Consider the following 8556-nt stretch of genomic DNA (forward strand, 5'->3'; position numbering starts at 1 on the left):
TGCCATTTACAACCAACAGAATTGACAATGAAAAAATCATTCCACTTACCACTGAGCCAACATTGAAATAAAACTAGAGGACACATGTCCTTAAGTCATTATTAAAAGTAATGAGGTTTAATGCCTCGACACGGTTTTGATCATGGGCCTCGCAGTAACGAGGCCATTGCTTAGCCACTGAATCATGACAGGAGCTAGGGTACAGGGCCGCCCCAGCGGCCCCACAAATACAACAACACAAAAAGAAAATGCAATGAATTATCAATAATTCATTGCATTTTGCCCAGATCCCCGACAGAAGAAAAAAATCCTCTATAAGGCCATGCCTTGAACCATAATGCGTGGCCCTACAGTGGAATATTTCCTTTTGGGGACCGGGGGAAATTGCAATGAATTGTTTATAATTTATTGCATCTTCTTTGTCTTTTTGTATTTTGTGGGGAATTCAACTTCATCATTTATTATAATATAGTTATTGCTTAGCAGTAAAGATAGTTCAGCCCACTGCTAAACAATCTTTTGGAGTATAATGTTGTCAACATTGATATCGAATTATCTTTTTGTGTGAGTGGATGACATATTTTTAGATGAAAGTATTGTTCATTCATATGGTTGTATGTATGTTTTATTTTTGTATTCATTTTATTATTATTATTATCATATATATATATATATATATATATTAATTGATAGATTCATTTATTTATTTGTTTATTTATTTTTTAATATATTTTATTATTATTATCATATATATATATATATATATATATTTTAATTGATAGATTCATTTATTTATCTATTTATTTATTTTTTTGAATATTTTTTTAATTTATTTATTTATTTATTTATTTATTTATTTTTTTTTTTTTTTTTTTTGGGGGGGGGTAGTTCATTACACATTCTCCTCGCACACACACACACACACACACACACATGTGCGTAAGCCCATACAGGAAAAAGAAACATAAATAATCGGCCTATAATTCATAATTTAAGGCCAAGTAACAAAAGTAAGGAGTTTCTCGTCCGGACTTTTTTTTAAAGGAGGAGGCAGCGCTATAGTCATATTCTTATTTTTTCCAAAATGGCCACCATGCTAAATAATGGCTAGCCAAGGTATATTTATTTACAGATATTGTGCTATTTGAGTAGTGATGCAATTTATGCCAAAACAAATGATTTGTATTATTCAGAAACAGTGAAACATGTAAACAGCCTTTTTTTTCCTTCTTCTGTATAGTAAATAGTAAACAAAAGGAGGCGGGTGGGGACGAGAAACTCATAACTTTTTTTAGCTTAATTCATCGCTACCTGATGGTGGGGTACTGCATGCCATAATCTCCATCCGTATTTAAAAAGTTGAAACGTTACAGAGTATGAGACCACTCATATTAGTTTGGATTACATATGTCATGAATTTTATTACATAAATGTACACACACAGATAATACAGTCGTTGTGTTTATGCCACTTGGTTGCCCGAATATAAAATTATACAGACCACAGATTTTGGCATATTAATCCACGAGTCTTGCGTGGAATTTGCAGCTTTAATAGTCAGTCATATGTCAAACATAATTTCTATAAATTAATGAACTAAACTGTAAAGAAAAATCATGTTTAGACTGGAGGTATAGGGCATAGTATCAAAAAATACAATTTCACATAACCTTAAATCACAAATGCTTACACTTTATAGCACAAGCGTGTGGCAAAATGAAAAGGTAGATGTCATTATATTCCTAGTGATTTTTGCTGTATAAAAAGTATAAAAGTATATGAATTCAAAATCAGTAAGCAGCATCTATATTAAGATCCACGTAAGATCTATGTAACCAGTGAACGTACCCGACTTAAAAACAATAATGGAGGTATGCAAATTAACATTAAAAAACTTTAGTGCAGTAACTGTGTACACATTTTTCTGTGTGCACATTTTCTGAAAATGTATAGGACTATCAATACATTATTAATGTTTTGCTCACTAAAAAGGATCACTAATGCCCTTAAGGCAAAATTTTCAGAAATAAACTTCCTAAAAATACACTTATACATTTCAATCTTATTCTTATATATTTGAGCAATGTACAGATAATTGAAACTTGGCAATGGAAAAAATAATGCATGAAAAAACACAAAATATTGAAAAAACATATTTCTAAACGTTTGTTTGTAATGAAAAGACGGATAATTGAATTCTCTTCTGCAGTTGTATGAGAAGAATAATGCATGTGATCCACCAATGTCTTTCTCAGCATTAATTTCCAAGCATGTAGTTTACAGTTTAGGTTCAAGAGTATTTATTCCATGTCTAAATTCTTCATTTAAGTGTTCTTAAGCTGCATGCTATACCCCTATTAATTGAATGTATTGTTAAATGAGCCATAAATGATATATCCCCTGAGATAGCACAACCAAAATATGGAAAAGAAACAAAAAGATAGGTCATACATGTAAATATCGTACTAAGTAATAATCTCTTGTTGGACAAACGATATAGGCTGAAAATTAAAATATTTTTGAATGTTTTTTTGCAATAGAAATACAGCACTAGTATCTATTGGTAATCTCAAGAGAAACTAATGTTCATTTAAAAATAGAATATTTGCTGAAGTTCTAATATAGGCATTCATGTGACAAAATATTTTAAGAAAGCAGTAGAATGTGAATTAAACATTGCAAAGCTTTGATCATCTCACAATGATAATGCACACATATTCATATTAGGCAAGAGGTTTACTATGCCCATTGCATATTCTTTTAGCTCCTCCTCTCTCTACAATGAAGTTTCTTTATAAAACTACAAGACTTTAAGCTAAAAAGAGAATTCAAATGAATACAAGCTACATAAACTGAGTATATCTACTTATAATATTATATGCCATTGTAATTAAAATTAACATAAGTACTGCCCTCAAGTTACATTTTCATTGAATGATAATTATACAAATAAAAAATAACAGTAATTTACCGTAGCTTGGTTGCCAGTACAGTGATATAAGCTTTCAAAATATAATGCTGTCAGTCCAGTAAACTTCCAGCTATTAGACTGAGAAATTTTGTGAAACATATCGTTGGTTGAGAATAAGAAGGGCCCTTCGCATAAATCAGAGCTCAACAGTGTTTAAAGTTTTAGAGCTTTGTGTAAAGCTAATTTCCCAGATTTCTCAGAAATGTTGTCTCTTATGCAAGACATTGGTTGAAGAATGTTTAGTTATGTCCAATTGCTGAACAATTCCTGACTAATTTAAATTAATCCCATCATTTTAATTCTATAGCTGAAAAATGACTTATAAGACCTCTCTCATTCTGAGAAGTATCTTGCTTTCCATTGCATGTTTTGGGGCCTCAAAGTACGAACTAGCACATGGAGCACTTCTCATTATTAATAGAATTGGTGTATATTTTGGCTTGTGAATGAAAACTGGGGCGTTACTATATATATAATAACACTTTTATTCATGTCACCAAAGAGTTTACAGCCCATCTCATTTTAATGGAAACTGAGCTTAACTTGAGGCCCTTCTACTTCTGAATCAGGAATTTGAAATTATTTACCATACCATATCTAAATATCTTTACTAAATTACAATACTCTCACTTCTTTTTCTTCTTGCCTTTCCCTTCTTTTTCTTCCCTTTGGGGGCATCTGGCCAGCCAAATCCCCTGATTTCTAGGAAGTCCACAGGCCCATGGGCGATGTAGTATGCGTTTGACATTGCAGCCGGACTCATGAGGTCTACAGGTTTCCTAGCTGTGGGTGAGGCTGAGCGAGACTTCTTCTTACCCCCTTTCTTGGGGCTCTTGCTCCGACCTCTTGGTAAAGCTTTGGCACTCCGACTGAATGCCTTCTTGCCACCCTGAAGAGAAAATCACAACAAATACAATTATTTTACCCCAAAATTTAGGGTAGAAATGAAATGCATATTAAGAATGTTATCTGGAATCTATCTATAGAACATTCTTTCTTTCTTGGAGGGATGATGTGCTAAGGTCTGAAGTCCCAGTTTCTCTGAACTTATAACTCAAATTAAAATTTGGTTGCATATTTCAATACAATACATGATATAAAGCTAAGTTTGTTAATATATACAGTGCAGGGGCACCATTGTTGTCAGAAGGGGGGGGGGTGGGGCAAACATGCTAGTCACAAAAGTAGCGTAAAAATAAATTACTGGGAGCCACTCCCCCTCCCTTGATGTCTCTGACTATATAGGCCCTAAAAGGCTCAATTGACCATCTAAAAAAATTAAATGTAAGCCCAACATTATAAAATGACTCTGATTTCTATTGTAGTGTGTCTATTCACTATCAGCATATTCAACTTATTTAGAAAACTTTATTTTTAACTGTAAGGAAGAGATGAATATTATATCCTTGTTTAGATGGTATAACCCTCTTTGGAGGAATTTATTTAAAATTTACCCCAAGATTTATATTTTTTAAACACACTTACCATATTGTTTTATTGCCCTGAAAACTCTTCTCAGTCGAAATAGAAAGGACTCTTGGTATTGTTTAGGGGAACGATGCCCTCAATAGCCTCATATCCTCTCCTGCATCTATATAAATAATTTAAAAAAACAAGACATCTTGCTTTAGCTATAGTGATGACCAAAATAAATGAACCTCATTATTTGTAAAACAAACCACAATGCAGAGGTATTACAACAACACATACACCATGTAATCATCTCATTTGGTAGAATTAGAACATGTCATAATTTTATAGACTGTGTTTTTTATAGTTGATATAAATTTGAGAGATCTAATATCAAACTTGCCAAATAAAAATCTAGTATTAAGATATTATTACATCAAGTCGGTATTTTCAATATCATTGGCAGGATGTACGTTACTTGTTAGAAATTTGAATTTGAAATGATAATTACGTGTAACAGTGAGACAGAGTTCAGAAGAATTGTTATCAGCATTTATCGTTACATTTCACAAGAATAATAAGTTCGTAAGATTGAACAAATTTGCAGTATAGTCAAGTATTAAGAATGAACATAATCGCATAAATAGTCATGAGAAGTAAGTATACCAAGTAAGTTACACGACTGAATAAATTAATAGAAACAAATCCTGGTGGAAAATATTGCTTACCTTAGTTTATAATAATAATATATATTCAAGTTCCGTCAACACACTAAAACTCGTGGACGACAGAACACAGAAATAATGTACAGTTGTGACTCGATGGAGGAAGGAACGGTTGTACAGGCCAAGACTTAAAACAAATCAATAATAATTTATACTGCACTATAGCTAGCACTGTTGCATGTCGTTTCGGGCCGTGTATGTTTACAGGTGGATAGACCAGACCGATCATAACAATGCTAACCCCACTCCGTCACCTTAGCAACCAAAGTAAAGTTTGCATAGTCTCTTTTGCAAGACTGTCCATGCACAATACTCGAGAATAGTCTCGCGTAAAGTGGTAGGCCCGTTATGTGAACCACCTTCACGGCTTGATTTGAAAATAATGATATATTCTATGGTTTTCGTATATCCTTTAACACTTATATTCAGGCGCGTACACAGGGGGGGGGGTGTTGGGGGGTTAAACCCCCCCCCCCCTTTGGTAATTTTTTGTGTGTAAACCCCCCTAAATTTCTCTAAAACCCCCCCCCCCCCTTTTGGATTTTTTTTTTTTTTATTTATTTTTTTTTTTATTAAAAAAAAAAAAAAAAAAAAAAAAAAGTGTCCTCTTACCCCCCCCCCCGCTTATTCAGCGGCTGGCTGAGTCGTTGCGAAATTTTCGGCCCGATTTATAAATATTAAAACCCCCCCCCCCCCCCCTTGGAAAAAAATCCTGCGTACGCGCCTGCTTATATTAATATGTTCAGAACTTTCATATTACATGTGTTAACTTGAGATGCATGCTTTCTAGTATACTAAGCACATTAACGTGTACATCTTGACGATATTATATCGCTCATGTTTTCAGAGTTCTTTGCAGGGATGTGTCGTTTTACATAGTAATTGTATTGTATGCAAGAACTTCTGAAGTTCTTGCATCTTATTTCACATCTTATTTCACTAATGATTATGAAAATAATTTTAATTTAATCAGTTTCCATATACTCTGGTTCTCAAATCAGGGCTATTAAGTTAATCCCTCGATCTTTACGCAGTTAGTTCATTCGAATAAATGATTTGGGCCATTGTTCAGGCGCCGGCCGAAAAGTCGCTCCGTGGGGGGGGGGGGGGGGGGGGGGGGGGGGGGTAAAGAGCACAATTTTTTTTTTTTTTTTTTTTTTTTTTGCTCCCGAAAATTTGAACAACGCGCCGGCCAAAAATTCGCTCAGTGGGGGGGGGTAGTGAGCACATTTTTTTTTTTTTGATCCTCAAAAAAATTTCAATTTGCACCCCCCCCCCTTGAGCGCCAGGGGGGGGGGGGGCCCAACCCCCCAAAAAAGTAAAAATCACGTGATTTTACATGATTTTTTTCCTTGGATTTTCCCTGGATCCGCCACTGCTTTACGACACGTGTTATATCTCTCATTTTGTATAAGTTAAGGTAATTAAGTTAAGGTAAAAGAAAACTACAGAAAAATACCCCAGAAAAGAGGAAAAATGAAGAACTTGAAAGAAGGAAAATAAAGTTTTCATGTTCACGCACATTTTGATAGACCCAGCCACTTTTGCCATGGTGTCAGTTTGGGTCAATACTGACAAGCCACACATTCCTTATATATTTTGTTTGCCCCTGGATCCGTTTCTGGTCCCGAGTCGATGGTGACGGCAAATGTCGGTCCCCACAGGGGCGGATCCAGGGGGGGGGGGGGTGTGCGACGGGCCGCTCCTGGCAAAAACAGGTTTTAAAAAAAGATGGTTTGTTTGTTTATTTTATTTTAGCACGGTGGCATATTTCAGCCATGGCCGTGCATATAAAAAGCAATCACAATTTAACAAAGAAACATACATTATTATTATTATTAACATGATTTACATACAAAGTTAAATAAAACATACACACATACATATATATAACATATATATATATATATACAAATAGGTTAGAAGGCGAGAAATCCAAACAAGCCCTAATTAAGAAAAAGAATATTACAAATATTATGTGATAAACCTCTTTTGAAAGTATAGTAAGTTGGTTTATATTTATGGTAATGTTAATATGACCTTTAAAAAATGAAAATGCCCCTCCCCCCTGCCCTGCAAAAAAAAGTTTAAAAAATGTGTGTTTGTTTGCTCAAAGGGAGGGGGGGTGGGTGTTGAGAAAAAAGAAAGGAGTGTTTACTCCCCCTCCCCCGTTGAGCCCCCCCCCCCCAAAAAAAAAAAAATTGATTAATGCCCTTTTTTAAATAAGAGCCACCTCCCCTTTTCATAAATGCACCTTTTCACACCTCTGATAAATACCTCTATTAAAATCTAATAGGTACCTCTTTTCTTACGACAAGTGCCAATTTTCCTTTTTAATAAGTGCCCCTAGTCATTTCAGGTGAGTGCCTATTTTCAGGTACAAGAAGTGCCCCTTACCACCTCTGATAAGTGCCCATTCACCTCTAAAGTTATAATTGCCTCTTTTCAAATCTGAGAGGTGTCCCTTATATTTTGATAAGTGCCCCTTTTCATCTCTGGTGAGTGCCCTTAATCCAATTTGAGAGATGCCTCTTTTAACTTTGTAACAAGTGCCCCCTTTTCATACATGATAAGTGTCCCTCTTATTCTGACACGTGCCCCCTTATCCTTCCTAATTAGTGTAATTTTAATTCTGATAATTGCCCCTAATTCTCCTTTGTAATAAGTGCCCCTTTCCGTTCTCATAAGTGTCTTTTTTCATGTCTGGTAGTGCCCCTTATCAGGTGTGAGAGGTGTCACATTTTTACCTTTGAACGCTTTCCTTTCTCATTACATTTATATTCGAGGAACAATGCCAAACGGGATGAATACATATTCTGGGAATTTAGCTCAAGCGACCACCGTAATTAGTGCATCTTTTTGAATGTTGGAACCTTCAATTACTATATTCACTGCAACTAGTGTTTTCTTCATTAAAATCACAGATTTATACATCCTGAAGTAGTATTAGCGAGGGTTCAAAGCGATAGAGCTTTAGCAATTTTTCATTTATAAACCCATTTAAATACCCCCCCCCTTTTTTTAAAAAAATAAATATTTGCTTTTGACTGTTTTTCACGAAACAATCCGAGGTGCACGAATTTTCTTCCGTTCCTCCCCTTATCCGCGGTTTCTCTTATGCAGTTTCTAGTTCAAATGCCGCCCGGCCCGGGGACCGGAGGGGGGGGGGGGCGTGTTCCTGCCACTTGACCCGATCGCTCATGGTCACCAACATTGACGGGCTCATCGCGCGGGCTCATCGAGTCATCCCATTAAAGTCGGCGAGCCCTGCATGCACGAGACCGACCGTGTAAACCTCTGAAGAGCTGTCACCATGCATGCCCATGAGATCAAAATGATTCGCCCTTATTATTGTGAACAATGATTCAACAATCAAATAACTCTTTATTATGCCCACGAGACAGACATATATTACAAGTATCGGTTTCCGAGTGGCTTTCGGTCTCATGG

General features: G+C 35.5%; 1 long non-coding RNA gene across 1 annotated transcript; it reads right to left on the bottom strand.

Moving 5' to 3' along the window:
- Positions 1 to 1395: 1395 nt before the first annotated feature.
- Positions 1396 to 5316, bottom strand: LOC753221. The gene is made up of 3 exons (XR_143570.3): positions 5110 to 5316; positions 4457 to 4562; positions 1396 to 3860 (listed from the first exon to the last, which is right to left on the bottom strand). It is a non-coding gene; the product is annotated as an uncharacterized LOC753221 (long non-coding RNA).
- Between the last annotated feature and the right edge of the window lie 3240 nt (positions 5317 to 8556).

This window comes from Strongylocentrotus purpuratus, unplaced genomic scaffold (assembly GCF_000002235.5).
Source record: "Strongylocentrotus purpuratus isolate Spur 01 unplaced genomic scaffold, Spur_5.0 spur5_scaffold_6, whole genome shotgun sequence".
NCBI classification, from domain to species: Eukaryota; Metazoa; Echinodermata; class Echinoidea; order Camarodonta; family Strongylocentrotidae; genus Strongylocentrotus; species Strongylocentrotus purpuratus.